The sequence below is a fragment of the Mobula birostris genome, chromosome 6 (genome assembly GCF_030028105.1).
Source record: "Mobula birostris isolate sMobBir1 chromosome 6, sMobBir1.hap1, whole genome shotgun sequence".
Classification (NCBI taxonomy): Eukaryota; Metazoa; Chordata; class Chondrichthyes; order Myliobatiformes; family Myliobatidae; genus Mobula; species Mobula birostris.
Window position 1 is genome coordinate 151,147,007 of NC_092375.1, and position 14,433 is coordinate 151,161,439.

Consider the following 14,433-nt stretch of genomic DNA (forward strand, 5'->3'; position numbering starts at 1 on the left):
CAATGGCTATGAAAACTCCAATGACCTATCCAGGGTTGTTTATATCGAGACTGAATGTGGCAATGCTGACTTTTAAAATGCACCATGGAAAACTGTTAATTTTCTATACCTTTAGCACTTTTCACAAATCAGGATGGTTCAATTACTTTAATCCTTTTATTTTAATACAAGATACAGTATGTAACTTCAATACAAAAGCACATAGGGGAAACAAAGTATAGAATTTTTTGTAAGTGAGGAGACCATGGAGCAATTGCAGATTCAAAGTAAAGCTACTTAAAGGTTATTGTTGGGATGATATCTGTGGAACTGTTTCTGTGTGGTATTGGATAGTTTGTTGCATTTGGGTCTTGTGTGATGACCTCACCTTGTTACGGTAATCTCTGTGATATTCTTTGAAGAGATCAGATATAAAGGAAGCACAATTTTCAAATTGTCAAGGGTTTATTATGTTGAAAAGGTCATATGAAATTTGAATTTGTTAGAATATATTTACACAGTATGTTTAAATTAACAATAATTTAGTTTTAGAATAAAATTTTGCAATGTAGTTTGTCATACAAGGACGTTAATACCTCTTGTTCCTTTGTCTAAGATCCTAAGTATAAAATGATGTTTTGCTTTTAAATAATGACTCAGAAGAAAAGTAGAATACAATCTCTTTGTTTAAATATGACATCTGTTTTGTATTCTTAATTTGAAAATATAGCTCGCGCCTTGAAATGAGAACCTATATTCAGTCACTGCTTTCCATTTTTAAGGTATCTTCACACCTGCTTAGTGCCTGTGAGCTTGCATGATTTCATTAAATGTTATAATTTTAAAAAGGAAAGATGCTTTTTTAAATGAAAAAGCTATTTAAAAATAAATTATGATATGTTTTGAGTCTAGATGAGTAGAACAAAGTAAGCAATAGATCTTGAACAGTCCCTTGCGATCAAGGTTGATTTACTTCCATTCTGATGTAGTGAATTCCAATGCAGCCAATGTTGGAACCACAGTCCTCCATGTGTGATACAGAGGTGACTGGAAGGAGAAGTGGGTGGGAGAATGCTATAATGTGGTGTTCCCCTTTAGCTGCTGCTTCATGGCTTGTGTGTGCTCTAATATACATGACCTCAGTGTTTTCAGAACTATCCTGAACAATTCTTTCTGTGCTAAGTGACCAAGATCCTGAGGTTTGCAGGAGTCAGTTGGGAGTGTTGCACTTTTTTGATGAACATGGGCAAGAAAGACTGCATATTCTGGGATCTGGAACAAAAAAAGACCCAAAATACTGTGATCCAAGGTGTTGACAGTTCCTTTCTTCCTCATCGATGCTCTTTAACCCACTGAGTCCCATAAGTGGCTTGTTATTTTTATTGGATTTTAACCACATCCTTGAATATTTTAATCACAAACGAGAAAATCTGCAGATGCTGGAAATCCAAGCAACACACACAAAATGCTGGAGGAGCTTAGGAGACTAGCCAGCATCTATGGGGGGAAAAAAAGTACAGTCAACGTTTAGGGCCAAGATCCTTCAGTAGGACCAGAGAAAAAAGATGAGTAGATTTAAAAGGTGGGGGGGAGGGGGGGAGAGAAACACAAGATGATAGGTGAAACCAGGAGGGAGACAGAAGAAGTAAAGAACTCGGAAGTTGATTGGTGCAAGAGATACAGGGCTGAAGAAGGGGGAATGAAATAGAAGATATAAGGCCATGAAAGAAAGAAAAGGAGAGAGGAGCACCAGAGTGAGGTGATGGGCAGGTAAGGGGATAAGGTGAGAGAGAGAAAAGGGAATAGTGAAGGAGGGACTCTCAGACACCTTCTCTTACCTGCCCTCAAACAGGATCCCACTAAGGAGCACCAGGCTATTGTCTCCCATGCCATCACTGACCTTATTAGCTATGGCGATATCCCATCCACTGCCACCAACCTCATAGTTCCCGTACCCTGCACCTCCCGTTTCTACCTCCTACCCAAGATCCACAAACCTGCTTGTCCAGGAAGACCCAAACACGAGGAATTCTGCAGATGCTGGAAATTCAAGCAACACACATCAAAGTTGCTGGTGAACGCAGCAGGCCAGGCAGCATCTCTAGGAACAGGTACAGTCGACGTTTCAGGCTGAGACCTGACGAAGAGTCTCAGCCTGAAACGTCGACTGTACCTCTTCCTAGAGATGCTGCCTGGCCTGCTGCATTCACCAGCAACTTTGATGTGTGTCCAGGAAGACCCATTGTTTCAGCTTGTTCCTGCCTCACTGAACTCGTATCTGCATATCTCAACTTTGTTTTATCCCCCCCAGTTCAGTCCCTTCCTACCTACATCCGTGACACTTCACACACTCTGGATTTTTTCAATGATTTCAGGTTCTCTGGCCCCCATCTTATTTTCACTATAATGTCCAGACCCTATATACCTCTATCCCCACCACCAGGAAGGCCTCAAAGCTCTCTGTTTCTTTCAGGACACCAGACCCAACCAGTTCCCCTCCACCACCACTCTCCTCTGCATAGCGGAACTTGTCCTCACTCTTAATCATTTCTCCTTTGGCTCCTCCCACTTCCTTCAAATAAAAGGTGTAGCCATGGGCACTCGCATGGGCCCCAGCTATGCCTGCCTTTTAGTTGGCTATGTGGAACAGTCTATGTTCCAAGCCTACACTGGCGTTCGTTCCCCACTTTTCCTATGCTACGTTGTCTGCATTGGTGCTGCTTCCTGCACCCATGCAGAAGTTGTTGACTTCATCGACTTTGCCTCCAACTTTCACCCTGCCCTCAAATTTAGCTGATCCATTTCTGACACCTCCCTCCCCTTTTTTGATCTCTCTCTATCTCTGGAGACAGCTTATCTACTGATGTCGCTTATAAATCCATGGATTCTCATGGCTACTGGAACTATACCTCTTCCCACCTTGTTAATGTAAAAATGCCATCGGCTTCTCTCAACTCCTCCATCTCCACTGCATCTGCTCTCAGGATAAGGCTTTCCATTCCAGAACGAAGGAGGTATCCTCCTTCAAAGAAAGGGGCTTCCCTTTTACCATCAATGTTGCCCTCAACCACATCTCTTCTATTTCACGCATGTCTGCTCTTACCCCATTCTCCTGCCACCCTACCAGGGATAGGATTTAAGTATCTCAGAAACTGATGATCTTCTGGGATTTTCATGCACGACAGTCTTTAGACTTTACAAAGAATGGTGCAGAAAATAAAAAAAAATCTAGTGAGCATCCGTTCTTTGGGTGAAAAGACCTTGTTACTGAGAGTGGTCAGAGGAGAAATGCCAGATTGGTTCAAGCTGACAAGAAGGCGACAGTAACTCAAATAATGCACAACATATTGGTTCTTAAAGTGGATATGAGGTACCTTATAAAGTGGCCATTGAGAGTATGTTATTTTTTTTCTTCCTCCCTCCCTTTCTCCCCAGTGGCCTTAGTTTGTACATCACAGGTTAGTGGTGGTTGCTGTCTGATCATCTGAGTCATGTTTAATCACTCAGTTGGGCTACTCAGCATAAGCTGATATTGATTTTAAAGAAAATATTACTAATATTAAAAAGAAACCAATTAAAATGTATTGGAGAATTGATAAAATATAGTTATCATTTTCCTACATTGTTTCATTAAACAGATACCAATGATCGAATTCAGCATAATGTTGCAGTCTACAGAGCTCTGACAGTGAGGCACTACTAACTTCCCATGGGGTTTACAATTCATATAATATTTAGCATTGCAGTTACAAATACTGATAAATTATTTAGTTCTTACGAGAGCAGGAAGATGCACTCACACTGAAACATGTTGCTTAATATAAAGTACTTTCAGTTGTATGAAGGAAAATACCTTTTGTCATTTTTTAAAAAGGTTGGCTCTTAACCTTTTATGAAATATAATAAACTTTATTGATCTGTTTTAAATACTTTTTCTTAATTAACTGACATGGCTTAATCAGTGGAAAGGTGTTAACTTGAGCGTTCTGAATGTGATAATATACAGAAATTGATTCAATAGTGACAAAGTGGTCATTATTCCTGTATGTCAGAACCTGGACTAGAGTGAAGCATTTGGCATAATTAGGATCCTTTCCCAAATGTTTTTGCTTTAAAAGGAGTAATGCTGGGCAGACCCATTTTGATGATTTAATTTCTGTGTGCGTGTGGTGGGGGTGGGGGGTGTTGTCAGAAGAAGCACAGAATGTAGTTGAATAATCTGGGATTGTCTGGGAAAATGTAGTTCATTGTTCCTTCTTAACACACACCCCGAGCAAAAATTCCATAATCCATTCCCAGTGGAATAGTTAGCAGACTGGATGTAGGCATGAATTGGCATGCTGCCATTCTATTGCAATTATAAGTGCACTGGAAGTTGATGTAATTTCCTGTTGACACACTTCAAATGAACGGTACCTTCTCAACTCCAAACTCTATGGAGTGATTCTGCTTGAGATCTGTGCTTAAGCAGGTAAGTGAAAATGAAAATACAGGGAACTATAGCTGATGTACATTAGGATATCGCTAATTCGTTTTGAAATTATTTTTTACTGTGTAGCTTAATTTACAGATTTTTTTCAATGAGAAGATTAGTAAGAACTTTGCTGTTCCCAAAATTGCATTCTTGGTGGTCAAGCCAATTCTTCCCTCTTCCCCTCCCTCTTGTTCTCTTCTAATTTTGTTTGTTTCCAGCACAACTACAGAACCAGTTTTATTGGAGTACATTGCTTCTGAGAGAAACTGATAAACAGTAGTATCAGAGGCCTAGGCAACAAAAGGGTCTGCTTTTAATTAGCTACTTGTTTTGCAAACTGTTAACTTCAGTGGAAGACGGCAGAGTGATGTGCAGGATCTTCTCAATCAGTCAACGTTGGACTATGGAAGAAACTCACCTTAATGTTTGAGGAATTAATAATATTTGACACATCTTTTTGTGCAACAAGTTTTTTTATTAAACAGTTAATACTTATTTGTATCCTTGTTGTTGCATTTTGAAATAACTTTTGTATGGTAAGGGTGAATGAAGACGATTACGAGTGCCACATTCTTTAATTAAGGTTTTGTATGCATTTCCACTTACTGTTTGAGTGATCATAGGGCCTGCTTCAGTAAAAATTTCTTGTTAAAACTGCATGAGAGAGAGAGATGATTAGTGGAATGAGTGATGTAATAGCCAAACAAGCACAAATACACTGTGCAATTTAAACTCATTTCCAATAGAGGCATGTTAAATTGGCATTACCTTCACCATTGTTTCAGAAAAATTGCATAACAAAACATCATGCATGTGGGAATCTGTACACCAACCTGCTTTTCCGTTCGGTTGTCCCAACAAGTGAGTAGTTGAGTTTTGATTATGCTAAGGCATCCTTTGTGTTGATCGTGAGTTCATCAGAAATGGAGTTTGGACAAAGTATAACCTATGATGATGACTACTTGTTTAATGTGGCTGATTTGGAAAGTAATTATAAATGTGTTTTACAGTTAATTTGGGCAGCTGGAGTGTACCTCTGTGAATGATGAAGTTTTATCTGTGTGTGTGTGTGTGTATATATATATATATATATATATATATATATATATACACACACACACACAGTTTTAATAGATAGTCCAGAGTTGGGTAGGAATTGTCACAGTATGCAGGAGATTTTGCTGTTGAGGTCAAATGTGTTTATTTCAGATGGTGGTTTCATTCCATGCTCTCCAAATAGCTGCAATGCCTTGGTATATGGAGGATAACATCCTGGAGTTCAAGCTGTCAGTTGGGATGTCAGTTAAATTTCCGCGGATGAGGAGTTCATGTTTATTGTTTATGCATTTGCCCAGTCCTGTGTCTCAGTCAAATTGGGGCTTGCTGGCGAGATGTTTCTGAACTCATTGATTAACGATTAAGCCACAGTTAGGAGGAATAGAATACAACAAGGCAGGACTGGGCCTTCAGAGCCAATAGCTTCAGAACCCCCGTAACTTGGTGGCATTCTGAGCTCTAGCAAAGCTATGAGTATTAGCTGTATGTCATCTGGTAGGCCAGCCGTGATTTCTGCCACGCATCCTCTCTGGTTGAATGACACTTTGGATGGATTCTTGTGACTCAATTAATCTGATGATGTGTGTTTAAGGTAATGGGTGCTGTGTCATCTGTTAAAGTCCAAGTAGTTATTTGGCTTAATACAAGAGATAAAGATTTGTGCCAATAAATTCATCTCTTGTTGGTAGTGTTACGTACTTTGGGATGTCAGAATAAATGCCACTGTAGCTACAGTATGGTGCTTCAGGCTAGAGGTGACCTTTGTATACAGTATTCTCCCAATCTGTTCAAGTACGGGTGAATTTTAGTTGTACATGTCCAACTCAATGGGATTCAATTACAATTGTCTTGCGCCTGATAATCCCGGGCATTAAGATCTTCGAAATAATCTATCATTGTGGAAATTAATTATTTGAATTGAATTATCTATTTCTAAATTAATTGACTGTGGTTGCATTTGCTGCTCCCCCATTGCTGTGAACACCATATATTATTACAAGAATAAATCAAATCAAGGAGCACGGGAGTGTAGAATAATGGTACAAGGTAGTAGGATGTTTGTGACTATGAAATTTCGATGTGATTCTTGGAGCAGTTGGAACAACATTGGGAAAGTGAACCCAAGTGTGGAAAATGTGAATATTTTAGTTGCGGGGAGTAGTTAAGGTGGGAGTGGTAGGGGGCAGAAGGTGGTAGCCCTGAAGACATATGAGCAGATTTGGGCCTTTGGCCCATTGATTCTGCTCCACCATTCTGTCGTGGCTTTATATTATCCCTCTCAACTTCATTCTCCTGCCTTCTCCCTGTAACATTTGAAGCCGTTACTAATCAAGAAACTGTTAACCTCCGCTTTAAATATACCCAATGACTTGGCCTCTACAGCCATCTGTGGCAATGAATTCACCATCATCTGGCTAAAGAAATTCCTTCTGAGAAATTCTATTCTGAGGCCATGCTCTCTGGTCCTAGAATCCCCCATGATAGGAAACATCCTCTCCACATTCACTCCATCATATTCAATAGGTTTCTGTGAGACAGACATGCAGACACACAATCCAGCAGTACAGGTCCAGAGCCATCAAATGATCCTCATACATTAACCCTCATTTTTCATTCCTGGGTTAATTCATGTTGAACCCCCTCTAGATCCTCTCTAGTGCCAGCACATCCTCTTTTAGATATGGGGCCCAATACTGCTCACTATAAGTGTGGTCTGACCAGTGCCTTATAAAGCCTTAGCATTAAATCATTGCTTTTATCTTCCAGTCCTCTAGGAATGAAGGCTGATATTGCATTTGCCTTCCTTACCACGGACTCAATTTGCAAGACAACCTTTAGGGAATCCTGCATAAGGACTTCCAAGTCCCATTATACCTTTGATTTCTGAATTTGCTTCCTGTTTAAAAAAAAATCACTCCTTTATTCCTTCTACCAAAATGCGCAATCATACATTTCCCTACACTATAAAACATTATCGTAGGAAGCAGCATCCATAATCAGAGATCCCCACCACCCAGGTCATGCTCTCTTCTCGCTGCTGCCATCTATTAGAAAGTACAAGAGCCTCAGGACTTTCAACAGTGTGTGTCCGACGGAGTGATCAGCAGCACTGGGGCTCCAGAGGACTGTCTTGTCTCCCTTTCTCTTCACCATTTACACCTTGGACTTCAACTACTGCACAGAGTCTTGTCATCTTCAGAAGTTTTCGGATGACTCTACCATAATTGGATGCATCAGCAAGGGAGATGAGGTTGAGTACAGGGCTACTGTAGGAAACTATGTCACATGGTGTGAGCAGAATTATCTGCAGCTTAATGTGAAAAAGACTAAGGAGCTGGTGGTAGACCTGAGGAGAGCTAAGGTACCGGTGACCCCTGTTTCCATCCAGGGGGTCAGTGTGGACATGGTGGAGGATTACAAATACCTGGGGATACAAATTGACAATAAACTGGACTGGTCAAAGAACACTGAGGCTGTCTCCAAGAAGGGTCAGAGCCGTCTCTATTTCCTGAGGAGACTGAGGTCCTTTAACATCTGTCGGACGATGCTGAGGATGTTCTACAAGTCTGTGGTGGCCAGTGCGATCATGTTTGCTGTTGTGTGCTGGGGCAGCAGGCTGAGGGTGGCAGACACCAACAGAATCAACAAACTCATTAGTAAGGCCAGTGATGTTGTGGGGATGGAACTGGACTCTCTCACGGTGGTGTCTGAAAAGAGGATGCTGTCTAAGTTGTATGCCATCTTGGTCAATGTCTCCCATCCACTACATAATGTACTGGGTGGGCACAGGAGTACATTCAGCCAGAGACTCATTCCACCGAGATGCAGCACAGAGCGTCATAGGAAGTCATTCCTGCCTGTGGCCATCAAACTTTACAACTCCTCCCTTGGAGGGTCAGACACCCTGTACCGATAGGCTGGTCCTGGACTTATTTCATAATTTACTGGCATAATTTACATATTACTATTTAACTATTTATGGTTCTATGACTATTTATTATTTATGGTGCAACTGTAACAAAAACCAATTTCCCCCTGGGATCAATAAAGTATGACTATGTCTATGACTAAGAACCATTACTACCCCTCAGCCATCAGGCTTTTGTACAAATGGAGATAACTACACTCACTTGCCCCATCATTGAAATGTTCCCTCAACCGATGATCTCACTTTCAAAGACTCTTTATCGCATTATCTCATGTTCTCGTTATTTACTGTTATTTATTTATATTTGTATTTGCACAGTTTGTTGTCTTCTGCACTTGGTTTGTCTTTTATTGATCCTGATACAGTTACTATTTTATAGATTTGCTGAGTATGCCCAAAGAAAATGAATCTTGGGGTTGTATATGGTGACATATAAATTTGAAGTAAATGTTCAAATTTACTTTGAGCTTTGAACACTATATTCCATCTCTCACCTCTTTGCCCATTCTCCTAATCCGTCCATTTCCAGATTCCCTACTCCCTTAACACTAGTTGGCTCTTTGCATTGTCCGCAAACTTGGACACAAAGCCACAAAATCATTGACATAGGATGTTAAAAGAAGTGATCCCAACACCAACCCTTGTGGAACACCACTAGTCACCAGCAGTCAACCAGAAAAGGCTCCTTTTATTCCCACTCTTTGTCTCCAGCCAGTTAGCCAATCTTCTATCTATGCTAGTACCTTTCTTGTAATGCTATGGGCTCTAATCCTGTTTTGCAGCTTCTTGTCAATGGCCTTCTGAAAAATCCAAGTAATCAACATCCATTGACTCTTCTTTGTCTGTCCTGCCTGATATTTCCTTAGAATCCTAACAGATTTGATAGGATAAGATTTCCCCGATACTGTGTTGACTTCAGCCTATTTTAACATGTGCCTCCAAGTATCTCGAGACTTCCTCCTTAATAATAGGTCCAACAGCTTAGCAACCACTGAAGTCAGGCTAACTGGCCTATAATTTCTCATCTCTTGCTTCCAGCTCTCCTTAAAGAGTGGAGTAACATTTACAATTTCCCAGTTCTCAAATCATTCCATAATCTGGTGATTCTTGAAAGATCACTACCAAAGCCTCCAAAATCACTTCAGCTGCTTTTTTTCAGAACCATTAGAGTGTAGTCCACGTGGTCCAGGTGACTTATCTACTTTCTGTCCTTTCAGTTTCCCAAGCACACTTCCCTTAGTAACACTCAATTCTGCTCCCTGACACTCTGCAATTTCTGGCACACTGCTGGAGTCTTCCACAGTGAAGACTGATGCAAAATACTTATTCAATTTGTCCCCCATTTCCTTGTCCCCCTCTCTAGCATTATTTTCCAGCCGTTCAATATCCATTCTCTCCTCACTTTTACTCTTTATACTTCTGAAAAAAAACTTGATATTCTCTTCTGATGAGCTTACCTAATACTTCATCTTTTATCTCCATATTCCTTTACTTAGTTGCCTTCTGTTGGTTTTTAAAAGCTTCCCAATCTTTAGGTTCCCACTTTTTTTTGGGCTGTATTATATACCCACTCTTGCTTTTATGCTGTCTTTGACTTCCCTTGTCAGCTATGGTTATCTCATCCATTCTAAAAAGCAAATACTTCTTTGTGGTTAATCTATCCTGTGCCTTTCAAATTGCTCCCAGAAACTTACCAGCTATTGCTGTTCTGATGTCAACTTTGGCCTGATCATCTCGCATACCCCTGTATTTTTTTTTACTTGACTGTAATACTGATACATCTGATTCCAGCTTCTCCCTCCTAAACTGCAGGATGAATTCTTTCATGTTATGATCACTACCTGCTAAGGGTTCCTTTACTGTAAACTGCTTAATCAATTCTGGTTCATTGCACAACACCCAATCTAGAATTGCTTATTCCTTGGTGAGTTCGGCCACAAGCTTCTCCAAAAAGCCATTTCGTAGGCATTTTTACAAATTCCTTCTTTTGGGATCCAGCACCAACCTAATTTGCCCACACAACCTGTAAATCGAAATCCACCATGACTATCATAACATCCCCTTTGTTACGTGTCTTTTCTGTCTCCAATTGTAACTTGTACCCCACATCATTAAATGCAGCATCTCCAAGTTTGCGGATGACACGAAGCTGGGCGGCAGTGTTAGCTGTGAGGAGGATGCTAAGAGGATGCAGGGTGACTTGGATAGGTTGGGTGAGTGGGCATATTCATGGCAGATGCAATTTAATGTGGATAAATGTGAAGTTATCCACTTTGGCAAAAATAGGAAAACAGATTATTATCTGAATGGTGGCCGATTAGGAAAAGGGGAGGTGCAACGAGACCTGGGTGTCATTATACACCAGTCATTGAAAGTGGGCATGCAGGTACAGCAGGCGGTGAAAAAGGGGAATGGTATGCTGGCATTTATAGCGAGAGGATTCGAGTACAGGAGCAGGGAGGTACTACTGCAGTTGTACAAGGCCTTGGTGAGACCACACCTGGAGTATTGTGTGCAGTTTTGGTCCCCTAATCTGAGGAAAGACATCCTTGCCATAGAGGGAGTACAAAGAAGGTTCACCAGATTGATTCCTGGGATGGCAGGACTTTCATATGAAGAAAGACTGGATGAACTGGGCTTGTACTCGTTGGAATTTAGAAGATTGAGGGGGGATCTGATTGAAATGTATAAGATCCTAAAGGGATTGGACAGGCTAGATGCAGGGAGATTGTTCCCGATGTTGGGGAAGTCCAGAACGAGGGGCCACAGTTTGAGGATAGAGGGGAAGCCTTTTAGGACCGAGATTAGGAAAAACTTCTTCACACAGAGAGTGGTGAATCTGTGGAATTCTCTGCCACAGGAAGCAGTTGAGGGCAGTTCATTGGCTATATCTAAGAGGGAGTTAGATATGGCCCTTGTGGCTACGGGGGTCAGGGGGTATGGAGGGAAGGTTGGGGCGGGGTTTCTGAGTTGGATGATCAGCCATGATCATAATAAATGGCGGTGCAGGCTCGAAGGGCCGAATGGCTTACTCCTGCACCTATTTTCTATGTTTCTATGTTTCTATCATGGCCGCTGTTTGGAGGCCTGTATACAACTGCTATCAGGTATGACATTGTGGGCATCACAGAGTTCCGGCTGAAAGAAGATCATAGTCCAGAGTTTAAGATTCAAGGTTGCACATTTTCAAAATGACAGGCAGGTAGGCAGACAGACTGCAGTGGCTCTGTTGGTTAAAAAAAAGATATCAAATCCTTAGAAAGAGGTGACAGGACCAGAGGATGTAGAATCCTTGTGGGTAGAGATCAGGAAATGCAATGGCTACTTTTCTTAAACCCAACTCTTTATTGGCCTTTCCCAAGTGCCTAATTGATCATTATGATTGAAGCCCACTAAAAAGCCTTGAGCTCTTCTGAAATCTCATGCTGCCTCACCAAGACAAGTGACTGCTCACGATGACTGAAGCCTGCTGAAAAAAAAACTTGTCTGAGTAAGATTTAAAGTTCAATGAGATAGAAGGAAGGTAGTTGTTCTCAACCAGAATTATATTATCTCTGAAAGAATCATTTGGGAAAAGAAAACGAAAACTTTTTTTTCGCTGTTAATAGGCCACACTTCTTGTGTTATCCTACTAATATTTAAGTTTTTAGAACACCTTTGGATTCACAGTTATTTTGGCAGCTAATCTTTTCTCATACATTCTTATCTTTCATTTTATTTTCACTTCCCCTCCGGTTCTTTTGTCATCAGCCTGGATCTTGCTGGTGTTTACAACCTGACACCTGTCATAAACAGCCTTTTTTTAGTTTTCCACTCTTTTATCACCCCTTGCTTCTCATGGGAATTTGCTTCAATGGTACATGAACCATCTCTTTAAAGGCAATGCAATGTTTTATTCAGTTTTTTGCCCATCAACTTGATTCCAATTTCTCTATCCACTCCTGTGCTGTTGAAATTGGCCACCTTCTGACTAATTACTTCTATTTTGGATTGCTGACACTCCTTTTCTATATTTAACATAAATCTTACGATGATATGATCATTATCTGTACTGAAACTGGATTGGCTTGACTGTCCTCATTCTTGAGGGAGATCCCAGATTGCCTCGTAGTGAGGGGATTAGCCACAGGGGAACTCTGCACTTATAAGTGCTTACCTCACTTATTTCTCAGATAGTCACCCATCTATCTGAAGCCTGTACCTTGGGTGTGACCAGCTCAGTAAATCTCTAAACTAGTGAGGTTCTTAACCTCTTGGTTGGGTCTGAGTACACCCAACTCCAAGTTCAAAGAAAATTTATCAAAGTACATACAGGTCACCATATACAACCCTGAGATTCATTTTCTTGAGGGCTGTCACAGTAAGTTCAATAAACCCATGGAATCAATGAAAGACCACACCCAACAGTGTGGAAAAGTGCAAAGTAAAACTTATTATCAGAGTACATAAATGTCACCACTTACAACCCTGAGATTCTTTTTCCTTGGGCATACTCAGCAAATCTATAGAATAGTAATTATAAACAGGATCAATGAAGGAACAGGAGTGTAGAAGACTGTGCAAATGTAAATATAAATAAATAGTAATAAATGTTAGCATGAAATAACAAGATAAAAAGTCCTTAATGTGAGATCGTTGGTTGTTGGAACACCAGAAATAGAATGAGTGTAGTTCAAGGGTTCTTTTGTCAAGAGCCTGATGGTTGAGAGGTAGTAACTGTTCTTGAGCCTGGTGGTGTAAGTCCTGAGGCATTTGTACTTCCTACCTGATGGCAGCAGCGAGAAAAGATCATGGCCTGGATGGTGAGGAACCTTGGTGATACATGCTGCTTTTCTGTAATGCCATTTCATGTAGATGTTGGGAAGGCTTTACCTGTGATGTACTGGGCCAAATCCACCACCTTTTGTCGGATTTTCTGCTCAGAGACAGTGGTGTTCCCATACCAGGCCGTAATGCAGCCAAGTCAATACACTTTCCACCACACATCTATAGGCAAACAGCTAATGTGCAAAAAATTAAATAAACAGTGCCAGTACAGAAGAACGTGGAATAAAGTATTGAGAACATGAGATGGAGTCCTTGAAAGTGAGAGTTCTGTGGGAGTAGTCTTGTAGCATCTGTTACAGCCCTTCAGCAACTCATGGACAATGACACCTAGTCTTTTCACCTCCACCTCCAAATGTGGAGACTGAGATACATTTGATCAAGCCACATCCATTAATAATAACTAGGTCACCTTTGAGTCTTGCAATGAATATCTGTAAAACAAAAAAATCAGCTTAACCAGACTGATCCTGCTGCACCACACTGCCCCTTTATAATTGAGGTTCACGTGGATTTATTTTCCTTGGGATCCACCATCTTAGCCAGAGAGTCCAATAAGGAATCACCCACCCTAGTGTTCCAGCTCAGACTTTGGTCTCCTGAGCAAAAGGTGGTTTGCAGGTGAGGGCCTTAAACTTGGCACCAAGTCTGTGATCTATTAAGTAGCAGTTTTCCTTGCTGTCATGTACACTGGTGACATGGACTTTTTGCAGCAGGTATCTCCAAACCTGTATTTACTCATAGTGAGCTTAGACATCATACTGTTTTCTCATAGCAGAAAATTGTATGATTGGAAGTGATTTGATTTTGATTTTTAAAGTGATGTTTTAAATTTGATTTAAAGTTTGGTAGGTTCAGGGATATGAGAAATAAGCAAGCAAAAGTCTGTGATCAGTGTCAAAAGTTGTGCCTTTTTTCTGAAAACTGGAAAGTATGAAAAGAGCTTGTCAATATTCAAAAATAGGAGAAAGTTGAATGCAAAGCTAAGTCATCGTGATCTCTCAAAACTTGCTTGATTCTATCATTGAGAGGAGTTTCCCAGATGTGTTTTAATCTCCTCTCTGTTTCTGTTCACCCAGCTCTAAGCAACTTGATCTAAAGGTATGCTTTCTGCATTTCTATTGTGCTGAGTCTGTGTTCTAGATTTGATGAGCAAGCTGATGTCTAGCCA

At 40.7% G+C, this 14,433-nt stretch overlaps 1 protein-coding gene across 5 annotated transcripts in view; it reads left to right on the forward strand.

Moving 5' to 3' along the window:
- Positions 1-14,433, forward strand: part of hecw2b (HECT, C2 and WW domain containing E3 ubiquitin protein ligase 2b) — a 363,894-nt gene that overhangs the window by 16,570 nt on the left and 332,891 nt on the right. For 3 of the 5 annotated variants that reach the window (XM_072261631.1, XM_072261639.1, XM_072261640.1), the window contains exon 1: positions 4,375-4,450. The exons of the other annotated variants lie outside the window; for them this stretch is intronic. The gene's annotated coding sequence lies outside the window, so the exon portion shown is untranslated. Of the gene's footprint in view, positions 1-4,374; positions 4,451-14,433 lie in introns of those variants that run through there. 5 annotated transcript variants of the gene reach the window in all.